Source organism: Bombus flavifrons, chromosome 18, assembly GCF_040668555.2.
Source record: "Bombus flavifrons isolate JBK064 chromosome 18, iyBomFlav1_principal, whole genome shotgun sequence".
NCBI lineage: Eukaryota > Metazoa > Arthropoda > Insecta > Hymenoptera > Apidae > Bombus > Bombus flavifrons.
Genome location: NC_138459.1, coordinates 4,759,563 through 4,778,687, shown reverse-complemented (window position 1 = coordinate 4,778,687; position 19,125 = coordinate 4,759,563). Strand labels below are relative to the sequence as shown.

The following is a 19,125-nucleotide window of genomic DNA, read 5'->3' as shown; positions in this document are numbered from 1 at the left end:
AAGAATTTAACAAAATCACAATTTCCAAATTAAATATTTACAAGGCTTGTAAGAAGTAAGTACAAAACCACTGTATGGCGATTTTACACTTTTGGATCGGTGGAGATTTGTAAAGAAAGTTCGTGTAAAATTGACCTCAAGCATTATTTTCGTTAAAATTTATTTTGATTGCAACGTACCTTACTTATCATGAACACATAGACTCACGTCACAATTTTTACACTCATAGCGCGATAGTTTTTCAAATTGCTCTTCGTTTCCTATTTTGAAGCGACATTTTGAGGTTGAAGATTCTAAAAAATCATAAGGATACGGATCGGCATGTTAGAAAGTGCATCTAGTAATGGTATATTTATATTAACGAAAAGCAACGATTGATACCTGACGTTGGCGTATCAAAAACGAAGATTATATATTCTGTCTGTATATTGTTAACACTGTTATAGAACGTTGTAAGGGCAAAAGATGTATGAAGCAAGACAAATGAAAATGATCATTTAGTTTAAAAAACGGTGAGGGTATAAGTCAGTAGAGTGAGCTATTATAGTAACGCGTCGTAGTATAAGATGGCGCATAATGCCTAGGAGGTTAATGTCGGAAGTTGTGTTTTACAAATCGGTTGTTACCATACCACTTTGATCTATTTGTTAGGATTTGTAGCGCAGTATGATCTTGAATCTGCAATCTATAATACTACTATATTATCACGGACGAAATATGAGAATAGACAAATTACCTTATGGACCTTCGTAGCCCAACGCGAATGTTATACCAACTTAGGAATTGGATACTAATTTTAGCGTCTTTTATTCACAAACGGCGGCCATTTGATAAAGTATTTATGAAAGAAGTATTAGTGAGAACTAAACAACAGTCATGTGTAAATGCATGTGTGCCGATAGAGAGGGGAGACGTTCGATAGGCAATTGCGTGCTAGATGGAGTCACGATATGTATCGCGTAAATATTTCTCGGAGGCTTAAGAGGTAAGACACATCCAAATAAAGAAATAGAGGAGTGAACAAAGCTACAGCGGTTTTTACTAGTAAACTAAATAATTTCAAAATCATAAAATATCTTTAAAAGTTTTTTTTACAAATACACCATGCATATATGTATTTCAACAAAATAAGTTTATCGATCACATGTTTATAACTTGCGTTGCATCTCGCTGTTTACAGAAAAATCAAAGTTTAATAATTCACGTGAGGCATATATCGATAAAGAAGATTTCAGTAATTGTTACACATGTTTTCATGTTGCATTATAGTGATTTTATTTTTATCTTAAATCGTAATAATGTTTGGATATATAAATATGTAGTTTTACAAAATCAGGTAGATTCTTTTTGTGAAAATATATTTGTTTATAATTTTGTCATAGAAGAAAATTTGGGAATCTTTCCCTAATTTCTTATATTGTTATTTTTCTCACTCAATTTAATCATGGTAGTTTACTTTCAGCTAGATGGACTACAAACCTACGAACAAGTATCTATGATTGTTATTAATACAGAAAGAGGACATTTTAAATGTCTTTCTTTCATGTTAATTCCATTACCACTATACGTACATATAGAATGATAAAAACAATAATAATAGATAATTATAACAAATATATAACAATAAATAAATAAACAAATATATACAGGGTGGTTGGTAACTGGTGGTACAAGCGGAAAGGGGGTGATTCTACGCGAAAAAAGAAGTCGAAAATATAGAATAAAAATTTTGTTTTAATTTTTTTTTTTTTAATTTTTCCATCGAGACAACGATCTACAGTGAGATCCGTTGTAACGAGACGTGATAAAGTGCACGCGTACCGAGCGAAAATTCAAAGTCGATTTTCTCGAGAACAAAGCCTCAAACGAAAAATTGTTATTCTATATTTTCGACTTCTTTTTTCGCGTAGAATCACCCCCTTTCCGCTTGTACCACCAGTTACCAACCACCCTATATATATATGAATCTATTTACATAGATACTTATGCATATATACGTACTTGGTAATATTAACAGAATTGGCCGTGTGAAGCCATGAAAGAAGGACTTACCAATTCCACTTTGAAAACTTCCACCACCTTCAGATCCGCATCTGGCATAGGAAAAACAGGTTCGTTAATGTTAAATAGAAGAAGGTTGAACTTGTTGAACCTTTTTCTCTTCTGAATTTTCATATACATTTTTTCGTATTTACATGTCTCCACGAAGGACGAAGCTGACAATAGTTTAAATTCCAGTATCGGAACTCTCAGAACAGTTCAGTAAATGGAAATATTATCTAATTTTGCATCCACTGAGTCTTCGATTTCCTTGATTCATTCTTATGGTGAAGAGATCAAGTTTAGTATTAATCTCGGATAAAGCAGCATGAGGAGAGGCCTGTAGATGATCGAATAATGATGATAAAGAATTGTCATCCGATCCGTGCAAATCTGAGGATGTTGAGGTTATATCAGAGCAGTTTATGAGTGTGTCGGTGGACTAAGAATGACCAGATCTCATCAAGCATAAAGAGCCTGGATAGAAACTAATTCCACAAGATACACAAGTCACAGGTTTGTCACTATCACCAATCCACAATCTGTACAGCGCTTATACAGCAATCTTTATAGGTGTAATGGAGTTCAAGAGGACACTTATTCACAAGAATGTAAAACAGTCCGAGAAAACTAGGTTGGTAACAGTAGAACACACAGAGCAAAACAAGACACGTCTTACCACAGCAATGACGAAGTAGCCTTAACACGCCACCTTGCAAGGTCAGCATTTGTTTGCTTAATCACTTCAACTCAGCTTATAAACTAAGTCGCGGGATAGTTTTTCATATAACTCGTAAACTAAGACCGACTGCCGGTTATATGCTCAGGATAAAGTTGTTCAAAATGTTGAGACTTACATATTTAACATTAAAATTGTAAAGGGCGTTACATTGACAGATTCACCAATTAAGCGTGATAGCCAAATACCGAGTTCTTCACGATCTTGAATAGTACAAATTGTGAATCAACATTAACTATACAATAACTATAAAATAATGCTATAATATTATGAATAATAAATTGACACAATATATAATTCTAAAACGTAATAAACGTTAACACGTTTAAAACGTAATAATTCAATTAAACGATTCGCTTGAAGTTATTCACATTCACATTTTACAAAATTTAATTTACGTCGAGTAATATTAACGTTTCCATAGACTAGGCATGTTGTGTTTAATAATAACAAAATATAGTGTTGCAGAACGTTTATTATTGTTATAATAATGTAGAAGTGCACAATGTGCCATCTCAGACGTGAATCTTTTATATATGTATATATATATATATATGTATGTATTTATTAATTACAGTCTCAAGGCCACGGAGTGTTCAGTCAACTATCCAGTCAACTATCTTCTCGTCATTCCTGTCACATAATACGTTTTCTATATTACATTTCTCTTTCCTCTTTCTATTTATAATCTTACTATTCTCAGATAATACGTACCTCTGCTAGCAATTTTCTAGCCAATAACTGTTAAAGTTTCTTGAATTCCTACATCTAGTCCTAGCAATTAACTTCTGACTGCTTTTGTTCTCACTTCTCAGATACTTTGATATAGTACTGTAGATCTGTATATTATACAATAGCATCTTACAGGCCAATGCCATTACTTCCTGTGTTTTCCAAAATTCTAGAGAAAATATAGGACCGCCTAAAACCAACAATAGAGAAAGAAAATTGAAAATATCCAATTGATTAAATACCGAGTACTCCACTTAGACATACAACTTACATGGGAGCAACATACTAAATCAATTATAAACAAAATATGGATAAAAAGAAGACAGATGTACTGGCTAACTAGCCGAAATTCTAAACTTAGCATTTTCTCAGATTTTTTTTTCCACTATTTTAAAAATCTAAGATACAAAGCATGGCAATGTACATAGTAATTCACGAATTATATGACAAATTAGTCAAGTGTGAGAAGATAATAACAATAGCGTGAATATTTTCACACAGGTATATCTATAAATCCTATCGATTTTTTAAGCGAAAATTGCACCACACTTTCCAGGACATTAATAAATACATTGACTATTTGTGGAGACATTCTTGGAATCGAACATGAAAAAATTATAACATTTATGATTTTATAACAAACTCTAAATTTAATAGGAAATAACAACTGCCAATAACTTGAATTAAATCTGTACACATTCACGCATTCACATCTTCTTTATAATGCTCCCCTCTCTACTAGGCTATGTGAAATATGTAACGTACCTATAACTTCATCTTTATCGAATATAAAAAATATAACTGAACAAGAAGAAAATTAAATATCAGGGGTAACCTTATCAACGCAATTACCTCGACATCATACCAGGACAAATTGTTAATTTTCTGCAAAATTATAGGTGTTACGTCCCCTGGCCTTCTACACAAAACTGAGCAAGATGACTGCCAGAGGTCTAAACACCTTTATTGCACTCAATAATCTTAAGAACTCACCATAAATCTTAGTACTTTTATAATTAAGGTCCTTCAAACTAAACAGGTATCTTTTTAATTGAAGTCTTCCTTAGATTTATTGTTCACTCCGGGAAAGTCTCTCATAGGAAGAAGACTAAAAAGAAAACACCCAACTGATCTCACTAAAGAAATAAAATAGCCAAACTCGAAGATGATATCTCGCTGGTGGTAGCCATCCACATGTTATTCAGCAATTAAGTTAGAAAAATGTACCAAATGTCCAGCTGGACAAATTGTAAAGTACAAATTAAATAATAATAATAAAAAAAAAATCTCCGGGAAAGTACGGGAAATTTGGTTTCTCTCACGTATGATGCCTTCCACCAGCGACCTTCTTTGGGAGGCATGTAGCATCCTTCCCTACCAACTGACCTTTTTTTCCTAGCCAATTAGCAACGATAACCGTTGCCCTCACTTTCCTAACGAAAATTGTCATTGACGAATCCGCTTATCCGGTGATCTTAGACACACCCATAACTAGTCTTCTTCCGCGGCATCATCGTCACAGGAACTTAGTTGCTTCAAGTTTCTTGACCAGTCAGTATCTCAATTTGTCGTCCATCAGTCGACATTTTAACTATTATCATTGAAACGAGATTGTTATGTTCTACGAGAAGAGATTGTTGGCATAAAGTGCACATTTTAATTTGTTAACCAAGTGTTACCGTCAGTACAACCACATCGTTGACGCGTTTCGTTGGCGGGCTTCTTCGCGATCGGTCGAACATTTTTGGTCCTTCAGATACACGTGCACAGTCTTCAAGATAGCAAGTTCTAACAACGACGAAATCTCGCAACAAGGTAAGCTCTTTACAGTGTTTCGCCAATTCCTATTCCTTGCACAATACCAACAGCCGTCAAAAGCATGGCGACAGCATCAAACATCGACTGCCTGCAACAAAAACGCAATCAGCATCTCGACAACATCAAGTTCATAACGAAAGACATTGACGATTACCAACAGTCGGACAAGCATAACGTTAGTGTTTTAAAAAGATATAAAGACCAACTCGAGGACGAGTGGAAACGATTCCGACTCGTCCAGGAGGAATTATACGACCTTGACGAAGAAGAGAATACTCAGGAGCGCGAAGCGTTTGGATATTACATATCCCTGTCTGCTCGAATAAGGAATCTCATAGAAGGCAGGCGACCATCAGCCGATAACACTCTCTCCTCGACAACAGATAACAGTGACCATCTTACCAACGACGCTAGGGATCCTCAGATGAAGAGGTTCGAGTGTCCACGACACATCGCTTTACGCCACAGCCTCGCAATCGTTAATTTTCCAAAAATAACTGAAACATCTCCAACGGCCTTGAGGCGCTTAATTAACACGGTGGAACTTAATCTCCGCTCATTGAATAATTTAGAAGATCCAATCAATTTAAACACCATAATTATCAGTCTCATCAGTTCGAAATTACCAGCAAAGACCGTGAAGCAGTGGCAACTCACGTTACCTAAAGGGGAAGTGCCTCAGTATACTCATCTACTGAATTTCCTTCGGAAACTGGTATACTGCTTGAAACCGATCTTTACGGACAGAGCGACAAGAAGACAGACATGCCCCATCTGCCGAGGACCGCACAGGATTTGGAGATGTGATAGTTTCAAGGCGAAATCCGTTAGCGAGCGCCTTAAAGATGTCAAAGCGGCATCCTTATGCACCAATTGCCTGAGAGAGGGGCACTCTATGGTAGATTGTTACGCCGGATCATGTGGTACGTGTGGACAATGGCATAACACGATGCTGCATAAGGACAAACGCCACTCGAAGTCTCGTTCCGTTACATCCAGCCAAACCTTCTCTCCGTCGAGCAGTCGATCCTCGAGACCCTCTTCGACATACTCATCACCGATTCGTCATCGGAAATCTACAACGAAACACAAGTCGGAGACATCACGAAGGGATTCGTCTCCAGGATCATCCTCCAGCCATCGACGAACGCGTGAACAGTGATGTCGACAATCGACGATTCCAATGACAACTGAACCAATTAAGCCATTAGCATCCAACTCATTGTACAGCGTTTACAGTATACAGATCAGCGTTTTGAACGATAAACAACAATCAATCCATTGTCGAGTAGTGCTCTAGCATGAACTTCATAAGAGGAAAATTGGCAAAACCACTCGGAATAAAGTACTCATCATTGAAATTGTATCCATTCTTGATTCAAGACCGCTAACTCCAAACTCCTCTGATCCAAATGGTCCTCACTCCCGGCCACTTTCTCATTGGCGATTCATTAATGAGCCTGCGAGAGTGAGATTTCAGAGACAGCCCACTTAACCGGCTCTTCAGATGACAACACTTTTACCAACTGAAACAGCATTTCTAGAATCGCTGGCATCGGGAATACCTGAACGAGTTGACCAGTCGCAATAAATTGAGCAAGAGCGACCACGGCATCAAAGAAGGCACGATCTTCATTATCAGGGAGGATAATGTGCCCTCAATGCAATGGCCTTTGGACCGAGTCATCAAGGTCCATCCAGACGCAAACGGGCATCTTGGGTCCAGGCGTCAAATGGCTCGTCCCATTACCAAGTCAACTTGATCCCGAGATGTCAGGACATTTGCTCAGTGTGAAAGCAAAATTTCGCAGTCGAGTTGTCCAACTTTAGTCGACCGATGTTGTTGAGCCGTGTAGCAATCCTCAGAAACATTCCTCTCTACTTGTTTCTTTTTGCTCACCGAGTTCTCATTTGACACGTCAAATGGTTAATTTTTTACCAGTTTAAGTCGACAATCAGCGTGTTTTGTACTGATCACCATCTTCCTGCCTGTATGTTTTTATCTAGGGAAAGGTGGAGGGGGGCAGTTTCTGACAGGGAAGTCCCCCAAGTTATGCTGTTCAGTTGGTAGATTGTTATTAACTAATTCTTTGACAATTCCGGTTTATGATGGGTTATTAAAGGATTCAGAGCAAGTGATGAAAATCTAAAAATCTAAAAAGTCTAAAAATCACTTACCAACAGTAGGAAACCAGATGTATGAAATCAACAAAGAAGATTCCAGATTCCAAAATTCTTGTTTTGTATTTCTTCAGCACCTATCACGACTTATCCATCTCAAATTGTTTAACAACTACAATGTTTGAACAAAATTGAGCAAATAAATAGATATTAACTTAGAAGGTAACTTAGAAACTTCTTTCTACTTTCATGTGACGTATAAATATATTATTTCGGGTAGCGACTATAGAAACAGATTTTGTTTTCTAATTATTTTAACTGGATGAAAGTAGCAGCAGATAAAAATATGACAACGACATAAATTAAAATATATGTTGCCTTATTATAACTAAGTCGCAAATTAATCTTTGGTAGATACATATATACAGGTAGATATATACACATACGTTAATGCTGAAGGTAGCAATTACCAGTCTGGGAAATACTGCTTCATTTCTTTTCCTCAGTTATCTGCTAATTTGTTGTTAATAATATTATTATTCAATTTCTTTCACTAATGTAACAATTCTTTTATATCATTTGCAAATTTTCTTTTCTTTTATATTGAAAATACGTTTTATGAATATTGGAAGAAGAATCTGAAGCGTTATTTTAAAGTCTAGTACCTTAAAATGAGGAAACGTTCAAAATGCCATAATTTCATGAATACGTCGATATGTTACTTGTGTTAGGTGGAGATCATACAAATTATTGATGTTTTGCTGCCCTCATTCAAAAATAGTCTTTTGTCTTCGTATGTCATAAATTATCCACGAAAATCCTCACGTTTTTGTTCCGTCAGATAGAACACATATTACAACATAACTGTAAAAGAAGCCGTTGCAATGAAAATAGAATTGTTGAAAAATTGTAGTCTACTAGAATCAAAGCGTTTTATCAAAAGAGCTCTTGACATTGGTTAAATTTCGCTTAAAGGGAGAAAAACGTACATATGAAACAAACAAACAAGATATATTCAGGACGAATATAATAATTTAAATTCGTACAGGTTAGTCAATTAGCTGTATTAATAATTAATGAGCTCCTCTAACCCGTATATTATTGCTTTTTGGATTGCCTCATCTTGCTCTAATAATTAATTTTTGGCTACTTTCGCTTGTCCTTGCTGTCAAATACTCTAGTAACCTATAAAACTATATATCTTCATACCTACTATTATACCTTGAGCCTTATATTTTATTAAATTGCCTTTATCTTTGATTATAATAATGTCTTGTTTTCAATATGATACTGACCTGCACCTTTTTATTGCATATATTTTCCATCATTGTTTTACTATGGTATTTTTTGTATATACTCTAATCTTTCTTTACCGAAACTCTATTCTTCCTCTTTTAAATACTTTTCTCTCGGGTATTTTTTCACTAATCTCACCTCGTTGCATTTTCCTGATTTTCTCCTCGTATTTCTCTGTCCTTTACCCCGCATTTACTCTTTCTTTTCTCTCCTTAGTTCCTCGAATACAATGTAACTCAACGTTTACTTACATATTTAGACGTAAACATTACTTAAGATGCGACGCATCTGTTTATCTAACGACCTCGAACCGTCGGTTACACATCGGCCAACTTCGGCAAATTTCGGCGCTTCGCGAGATAATTGATTATCTCGATAGTTTAGACCATTACGTGTTCAAAAATCTAAAACTCAGCAATGGAATAGGAAGCACGCAATGGTACACTACCCGTTGACAGTCGTTTCGTTTCGTTTTCAACCACGCAAACTAGTCAAATCCTTCCTTTCAAACCAATTCTTTTCTCAATGCTCCATATATTTCTCATTGTCATACCTGCCTTTGTGATCTTATCTTTTGTTCCTTCATACCTCCATTTTTTTATACCTTAATCCTAAATATGTATATTTCTTCTAGTAATCTGTCATATCATCGAATCCGTTGTGTATCATTGTTGTGAATCACCGCTGCATACATGCGTATCATTTCTTTGATGTGACGGTAAAAAAAAGTCTACAAATGAGCGTTTGGATCCGTTGCGTGTCTGTATATCGTGTCGGCGTTGCACATCAATTTGGATGGGCAAAAGCATCGTTGCATATATATCAAAATGTGATCCAAAAATACAGAACGAACTGGTCGGTCATGTCTTTGTTTTTTGTTACAAAAGCTCGTGGACATACAGAAGGACGATGTAACAAAGTGGTAGAGAAACAAAACAAGTGAGTCGTTCTTCTGCAGGTTCACGGCCGAAGAGCAGGATGACACGTCCAGTCAAATTAGCCTAAAAAGAGGACAAATTCAGTATTAAATTTTCTTGCGCGAACTTATGCAAATTATTCTCGGGAATGAATCCTATATGTTTGCCACTCGAAATTTCTTGCACAGATTTTGCAAAAAATCTCCAAAGTTGTAAAAATAGGTTTTTTTGCATATAACAACAACTCTAATAATCGGATTGCAAAAAGTAAAAGCACAGAAAATTATACATATCTCAATAATTAATTTACGGCTTAACGAACTAACCCATTTTAACAATTTTAAAAATAATAAAAATAATAAAAAATAATAAAAATTGTTAAAATGGGTTAGTTCGTTAAGCCGTAAATTAATTATTGAGATATGTATAATTTTCTGTGCTGGACTGGGTTAAATGCGTAGAAGAGATACTTGTATGTGAATATCAGCGTGTGGAAGTATGTGTGTGTGCGCAGCGTCTCGAAAACAAAGGAATGTAAACTGTTCAGTCGATTAACAGTCGGGCATAGAAGAAAGTGCCGAGACGCGTGCAAGTGTGTATCGATGAATATATAAGGAATCGTCCATGAAATAAATATATTGCTATTTTAATATTAATCCTCAGTATAAATTTAGTGTTCCTATAACATTATTTCGGCTTCAAAGATCCACAATTTTCAACATGGTAGCAAAAATCGTGGTTGCCGAGATTCAAGGTTAAGGAACCACGTGTAACCGGGAGTGAATGTATAAAAGTCGATTTAGAAAAAATAAAAAATTGGAAATAAGTTCTAAGAGATAGAAGGGTTATTGGCAGAACAAATAAAAGGAATCTGGACAGTAAAGAGAACTATTTTTGAAAAAGAAAAAAAGGGTGAAAATAAAAAACGAATCAAGATGCCAAGGGACGATGAAATTAAGCTTCAAATATTCGATGGACGTGATTACAGAATGTGGAAGAAAAGAATATTAATGTATTTAAAGTGTAAAAACTGTTATGAACCGGCTACACGAGAGAAAATGGACACGGATGCGCAAGATAACTGGGATGAAAAGAATCAATGGGCGATGAACTACATCTATGGTAGTATAACAAATGAACAATTAGAATTTGTTGGTGATCAGGACACTGCTTTAAAAATAATGAAAAAATTTGATGAGATGTATATGAAGGAATCAACAGCATTGGAAATTTGTATAAGAAGTGGACTAGACATGATGAGGCTGAAAGACTTTGAAGAATCAAATTTATTTTTCAGGGAATTTGAAAAAACGATAAATGAATTAAAGAGTGCTGGTGCAAACGTAAGTGATACGCGAAAAATAGATTGGATATTGGACAGTGGATGTCCAGATCACATTGTAAACGATGACTCTTATTTTGTTGAATACGAAAATTTAAAAAACCCGATAAATGTAAAGTTAGGAGACGGTAGAATTCTAAAAGGAACAAAAGTCGGAAAAATTTTAACTTACTTTGAAGTAAACAAAAGGAGGATTAAAATTATGATGTCTAATGTATTTTATGTTAAAGAAATGGACAATAACTTGGTTAGCTATGCGAGAGTAACGGATAAAAATAAGATAGTCTCAGCAGGAAATACTTCAAAGATATATAACAAATACAGAAAGTTGATAGGGATCGCATTCAAAGATGATGGTTTATATAAAATAAGTAGTTACATTGAAAGGCAAGAATCTCACGCTAAAAATGTAGGAAAAATGACAAATAAGGAAAAATTTCACAGGATCTTAGGGCATGTAAACTTTAATTATTTAGATACAATGTGTAAGAAAAAATTAGTTGAGGGAATGCCAGAAAATTTTGAGCAAGTACAATTAAAATGTGGTATATGTATGCAAAATAAAATGCACAATTTACCCTTTCAAAATAACCGTAGTAGAGTACGCGAGATTTTAGAATTAGTACATACCGATTTAACTGGACCTCATAAAAATACCGGGTTTGATGGATCTAAATATTTCTTAACATTTATAGACGACTATAGTAAGTGTGCATTGATTTGTACTTTGAAATCAAAAGATGAAGTTTACAATTGTTTCCTTGATTACATAAACAAAGTTGAAAATCTTACTGGTAAGAAGATAAAGAGACTAAGATGCGATAATGGAAAAGAATATGTGAACAAAAACATGTACAATCTAACTAGGGAAAAGGGAATTGTCGTTGAACCATGCCCACCTTATGTTCACGAGTTAAATGGAACAGCTGAGCGCTACAATAGAACAATCATGAATTCCGCTAGATGCTTATTACATGATTCAAAGCTGAATATTAAATATTGGCCGGAAATAGTTAGAGCCGCGGCGTACTTAAAAAATAGAACCATTACAAACACATATGAAAATAAAACACCATTTGAAATATTTTTTAAAAGGAAACCGAATATAAATAATTTAAGATTGTACGGAAGTAGAGTTTTCATAAGAATACCTGAAATTAAAAGAAATTCGAAATGGGACAAAAAAGCAGACATTGGGATACTTGTAGGTTATGAAAACAATGGATATAGGATCCTAGTTAATAATAAGATTATAATTGCAAGACACGTAGAATTTATAGGTGAAGATGATAATTTAGTAGGATTTCAATGAGAAGATGGACCATATAATGAAACAGAAAAGGATTTTGACGAACATTCGGATTTAAACGAAATTCATGAAAAGGTCGAGCAGGTTGCAATAAAAGAAGAGAGAAATTTAAGTAACGATACGAAAGAAAACTTGAGTACACAGAAAATAATTTGAGAAGGTCAGGACGAGAAAGAAAGAAACCTCAAAGATATGGCCAAACGAACTCATATTTCACTTATGTGAGTGTAGTTAGCGTAGACAGTCCTCAAACATATGAAGAAGCTTTAAGTGGAGATGACAGCGTTTCATGGAAAGAAGCAAATGGATGTAGAAACAGCTTTCCTAAACGGAACTATAAAATCGGAAGTATTTGTAAAACAACCAATAGGTTACGACGGTAAAAGCTAAAAGTATGTAAATTATCAAAAGCATTATATGGGTTGCGTGAAAGTTCAAGAGCTTGGTATGAATGTTTCGACGAGTATATGAAGAATTTTAGATTATTTTTAAGAATGGTTTGATTGACTTATAGAAGGAAATGAATATGCAGCACAAAAAATTAAGGAGGTGTGTTGAGATATGTATAATTTTCTGTGCTGGACTGGGTCAAATGCGTAGTAGAGATGCTTGTATGTGAGTGTCGGTGTGTGGAGGTGTGTGTGTGTGCGGCGTCTCGAAAACAAAGAAATGTAAACTGTTCAGTATGGAAGAAAGTGCTGAGACGCGTGCAAGTATGTATCGATAAATATATAAGGAATCGTCCATGAAATAAATATATTACTATTATAATATGAATCGTTAGTGTAAATTTAGTGTTCCTATAACATTATTTCAGCTTCAAAGATCCACAATTCTCAACAGGTTCTAATGATTCAATGTTAATTTCAAATTGCCGTAATGGCGAGATGGAAATCAATTATTCTATGTTTTACTACAAACAGGCGGTCACTGATTTATGATTTTACATACGTTGTATTACGCTAATTTAATGAAATTTTGAAATTATTTGGAAAATTTCTCGAGTTGCTTTGCGACGTAATCAGGCAATCGCGTTACGTTAACTGCCTTTATAATAATTTGAGAAAAATTGAACTCGACGTTTTGAGAAATTCAATAATCACGATAATATCGTTACAACTGTTTCAATTTATGGAAACAATGGAATTGTCATTCTGAATTCGACACGAGTTTCGGGAGTAATACTCGCATTAATTCATCATTAACAGGCATATTATATGTATTTTCGCGGGACAGTCCGTGGAAATTTCATTTGAGCCCCGAATGTTCGAAATATTTTCTACGATGATGTGGAAATTTTAAACGCGTAAACACGAAGAACGTAAAGAAAAACAGGGAGGTTAATTAATTAAAATTTCTCATATTGTAAGAGCTGTGAAATAGCGTAATAACTCTGTCAGAGGTTTGTTTCCTAAAAGGCTGATGCTCGTGGCAACGACACGCGACGTAAATAAATTCGCCAGTGGATTATATTTTCGAGTTTTATTCCGTGCAAAGAACCCGGCCTCTCGAAAAGTGGGCACGCGAGTTAATTAAGGGAGTCGCGCGAGAGAATTAGAAGGCGATAGCGTTAATTAAAAGGATAGCAGACACGTTTTAGCCTTATGACGAACCTGACTGCCCGTCTTAACGGTCAGCAGGAACAATGCAGGAGTAATAAAAGCCTGGTTAGCATTTTCCTCATAAATAGCCTTTTCAAACTCGCTCATACGAAAACGAGAAAATCAGAGATTATTTATTAGGGGTTATTGCAATTATCGTAATAGTTTGTTCCTTTAAATCAACCGTGAAATTTCTTCACAATTAACTCACTTAGAGTTACAAGTAATGTGTGCGTTTCAGTGCCCAACCTTTTGATCGACCGTGCCATATCCCGGGTAAGAACTCATACTGGCTTCGCATCTAGGTGTTCGTTTTCATTCTCGTCTACTCTCTAGCTCCCTCTGTCCTAGCAACAACGCGCATACATAGGCGGTGCGCGACTTGGAAAAACCCTGCCCTCACCTAGCGGCTCATTGGACAAGTTGAGCCTAGCCTTTCGGGCGGCAGCTCGCTTAGGCGACGCCACACGATGCATGCATCGCGCCGCGTCGTTACCAGCGGGGGCCACAAGGAGGCGGAGCTGCCAGCATATAGCTCGGTCCCAGCTGGTTGGCTCTCCAGCCGATTATCTGTGTACCGTCTCGGCACCTTTTTCTATGGGTACCGCCTGCACCGACAGTCCCAGGTTTCCTCTCTGACTCGCACGTTTTGTGTTGTGCACAATTAATCTTTGACGTCTTTGAGTAATTATTCTTAATAATAAAAATACTCGATTTAAATACTTGAAAAATAAATGAGAAGGCGTTGTACAAATGCGTTAAACGCAATAATTTCAACTTCTCGTAATTGGTAATTTAATAAATTCGACAAAACGAACGCGGCTCGTTATTTCCTCGAGCATCGATGGTTTCTTAATATCCAACGATCCACTCAAGAAGAATAGAATTCGAAGATCACAAGGGAACATAACAAGTTCATTTTGTTGCATTTTGGACGTTACTTGGCGCGTGAGTCGGAATGTCCCGTGTCGTACGTTTGTATAGGCGAAGATTAAATTACGTTCTTCCCGTTGTCTTCAAATTCTGCGATTCTGAAATTTGATCTTTGCGCGCTTGGAAATTGGCGTTCAAATAAATAACGAAGCTATGTTTCCCTTATCGGCATCGATATACTATATCGATCATATTACATTTTATGGTTTACCTATAGATTATTTTCAGTCGTCCCGATGTTTCTCGCGTGAAGCGCTTCGTTGAACAGGCTCAAAGTTCGGCTGACGGCCCTGCAATAACGACTCGTAACTCTGCTCGCCTGTATTTCACATTTATTATCAGACTGCAGCTGTTACGTAACGAACGCGTCCGCGAGATCGAGCTCGCGCTCGTGACGTACGTGCCACGAAATATTGTACGTATAAACGATACCGATGCACCGCTCTATTTTTACGGACTGTTCGTGCTGCTTCTTCTCGTGTCACTTTATATCCCAGTTCGAGCTCTAACTATGAGCTTCGGGTCGAGATGAGAATCTCGTTGTAACCTACAGGTTCGAAAAAGCTGATAGGCTTTGGTCTACGTGGTGGTTGGGAATTTTCATTCGTTTTGAATTTTCGTTCGCTTAGCTGATAAATAGTGAAAGTGCATTTCTTCCAAAATAAAAAAGATAGCGAATGTTACGTCGCCTAAAACATCGGCGCTGCAACTCTCGCGACCGGGCAGCCGATGGCCTGCGTAACGTCATTTCGACCCTCAATAAACCTAAGGACCAACCATAACTTTTCTCTTTCATTGTGTACACATGTATCTTCATTCAATCCATTGTCCTGAAAGATTTCTTAAGGCTAAAAATATTTGCGACGCACATCAGGTTTTTAGAAAGGTCCTTGGGTTTATTAGGCGCAATTAAAAACACGGAGAAAGCGGGTACGCGCCCATTAGGAAAAACCGAACATCTGTCTAATAGAACAGGCTGGGTTTTCCCATGCACAAGGTCACTCACGAACCACGTTGGTCGGAGGCTTCCTACTCATCACTTCTCCTACGACTCTAGGAGGGTCAAATCGAATACTTCTCCTACGACTCTAGGAGGGTCAAGTCGCAGACTTCTCCTGCTACATCAGGAGGGTCAAATCAACTTATTTCGTCAACACCGCTAGGTCAAGTCAACTTCTTCTACATACTACAACGTCGAAGTCTAACATCCAAATCTAACGTCTATCAGTATCCTCTAGTGCTACGTCCACTAACATACGAAATTCGACTGTACGAGCCTTGCTCTACTATTCATATCTATCTCATATTCGTGCGACAAGTTGTTATCGACGATTTATATCTACTCAACAGTGTAGTTTAAGTGTTGGAAATATATATTTTTATAATTCTGTGAATCACAGTGTTATATAAACTTAATCACCCCTATTATCTTAACGGAAATCAGGGGATCGATCAGCTCGTGGTGTCGATTAGTATAATCGTAACGGGAATTTACGACTCCCGTTGACGTCTCTCCTCGCGATTGCGTCTCCCCGCGATTGGTCGAAATTACAGCGAAGTAGATGGAAATGTGGGTCAAATTTGAAATCACTTCTCGGTTATGTGGAAGTTGATTAAATGTGTTGGTGTATATAGTGATGAGACGAGTTGATTTTTGGTATAGTAAAATGTATTTAAAACTATCGGCAGATCTAACGATCTTAAATTCGACTTCGGTTGACGGATGCGCGTAGCGGCCATATTGTTTTGTCCAGAGTTGTAACGGTGTTAATACTCCGAGGCAAAACAACGACATGAGTCATCCTCCATTCAAATCGTCCTATGACTCATATGCCGCTACAGTTATATTGAATGTTTTAGTAGCTTTGTTATTAGTTCGAAATTAGCGTTATCAATAATATAGTAGATTTATACTTCGCCCCTTTTCCAGACTCCGTTACGACGATGCATCGTTCAGGAAGCTTTTAATAATTCGCTTTTAAATCGTACGAAAACGAGCTCGTCCATGTACATTCCTGCAGACTGTTTATTGTACCAGAGGAAACTGCAAGAGCGATAATGACGTAGACATTTATTTTATCAGGATAGAAGCTGCCTCGTAAAATTGTTAGAACAAAGATCGCATCGATTTCGGGCAATTTGAATAATCGGTTGGAATTCGAAGTGAACGACAGTGCAGTTTCGAAGAGTTTAAATCGATCTTGCGATTCAGGCACGAGATACGCAGTGGAAAATGTGCGATATAATTATTAAGCGGAGGAGAATTTTATCGAGAGAAGTTGGTATAAGAAATTAATGCAAGCACAGAATTCTAGTAACGGGAATTACTAGAAGAGATTAGCATGATTATTATTATTAGGCTTTTATTAAGGCACAGCATTGGTAGCAGTTGCTACGAGTATAGAATTTTATTAGCAGAAGTTATTTTTGAAAGTTACAGCAAGCATGGAATTTTATTAATGAAAATTTTTTTGATTAATTATTATTATTATGATTCTATTCTGGAAGATTATTGCCAGCAATTACTACGAATATTGAATTTTATTAACAGAAATTATTACAGGAATTTTCTTACGAATGTAGATTTTTATCAGTACAAAGATTAAGAAGAAATTATCAGATGAAAAATTAAATTATAGACATTACAGAGGATAGTAACGTCTAAATTGAAAAGACACGAAGAATCTACCATTTTTCCCCCTCCAAACTTCGATGTAACATTTCACACGCGCAAGTCTAATGTTACCTTTCTTCGTCGTTCAATTATCGCAAGGATTTTTATTTTTAATACCTACCGCTGCGTATTTCGTTCGTAAAACTGATAGAAGCGCCACGATTTAACTCGTTAAACTTATCTTACGAAAGTATCCTATAAAATGTTATAAGGGACGGATTGAAAGTTATCCTATGGAAGGATCTCTAGGGGATTTATTCTCCGATGACGTGGTCAACGATGTAGCTGGCTAAATTGCCAGCCTGAATTCACTGTAAGGAGGCTGTTTGATCGACCAGTCGCGGGGAGACGTGATCGCGAGGAACAAGTCTAGAGATGTGGTGACTGTTCTGTAGTTGTAGCTCAAGTCCAGAGATCAAGTGAAGTTCGTTCTCGTGTTATTACGGACGAAAGCTCGATGTTTTTTTTTATTTATTGATCAAATCGAACATTGTGATCAGTCCGTGTTAATTCATGAAGAGTTTTTCTTCATTTTTTTAAGGATACACGTACGTACGTATATAATGTATGTTTATGTATGTATGCGTTTAATTCGAAAAAAAAGAATAAAACGAAGAGACTAAAATGAGAAAAATGCTTTTTAGTGAGAAGTGGATGATGGTGCGTCTTTATTCGGTCAGCTGGCGACTAGTCGATGACTCGTCAAACTTGGTAAAACAGAGGAGGTAACGGGAACAAAAGCTCAAATAGCATTTGTCGCGGCTGTGTTTTGTTTGCGTTTGTTTTTCCAAATTAAGCAAGTTTTCCTGTTTTCTTTGTTTTAAACGGGCTCTATCGCTCGAGCTTAGAGATCCAATCACTGTCATCGAATTTCGTCGAGTAATCGCTGTTTCTCGAAATCTCACTGCTCTCTTTTTCTTTTTTAAAGTGATAAATAAATATATATGTCGGAGATGAAAGAACATCGGGATTTCCCGTCCGGAATGTTGGGAAAACCCCCAATACCCTAGTCCAGACTTTTACTATAGCTACACTTAAGTAATAAAAATAAGAAATAGTTTTAGTGTTCCAATCTGGCTTTATGACGATGGGTTCAGGTTCGAAGTGACATAGCGGGTCACTGGAGGGACGTGTACCTGACAGAGGTATGGAATGATTATGTGGCCCTCATTGAGAACAAAGATTGACCCGAGAAGTGGGGACAGGAATATGTAAGGCCAACACCAGAGGGCTACGACGACAACGAGTCTGTCTATCTCTTGAGTAAAGGTTCATTGAACGCCCCCAGAATTCCAACTCTAATCCAACAAGTATTTTATTGTTCTCTTGTACAATGTGTAGAGAAGTGCGTCGATCAGTTACACTAATTACATTTAAATAATATTTTCTAACAGAATATTTCAACGATAAAATAAATAAAATAGATAAAACGAAGTAAATTGATGAAAAGACGATCTAAATAAGAGACACAGGAATATTTTGAATTGTTAAATTAGCCGCGGTGATGATTATGCTCTTTTTTCTTTCATTTTTTTTATATTGATATCAGGTAGATAGGTAGGAAGAACACATCCCGGTAGAGTGCAGAAATATTACATGCAAA

The 19,125-nt window shown here is 36.4% G+C and overlaps 1 long non-coding RNA gene across 4 annotated transcripts; it reads right to left on the bottom strand.

Moving 5' to 3' along the window:
* Positions 1-7,721: 7,721 nt before the first annotated feature.
* Positions 7,722-9,215, bottom strand: LOC138189061 (uncharacterized). Of its 4 annotated transcripts, none has more exons than XR_011175849.1 (4): positions 8,746-9,215; positions 8,542-8,643; positions 8,116-8,314; positions 7,722-7,960 (listed from the first exon to the last, which is right to left on the bottom strand). It is a non-coding gene; the product is annotated as an uncharacterized LOC138189061 (long non-coding RNA). The 4 variants fall into 4 exon arrangements; XR_011175848.1 differs by having other exon boundaries at positions 8,542-8,635; XR_011175847.1 differs by having other exon boundaries at positions 7,722-7,963; positions 8,542-9,215.
* Positions 9,216-19,125: the final 9,910 nt, after the last annotated feature.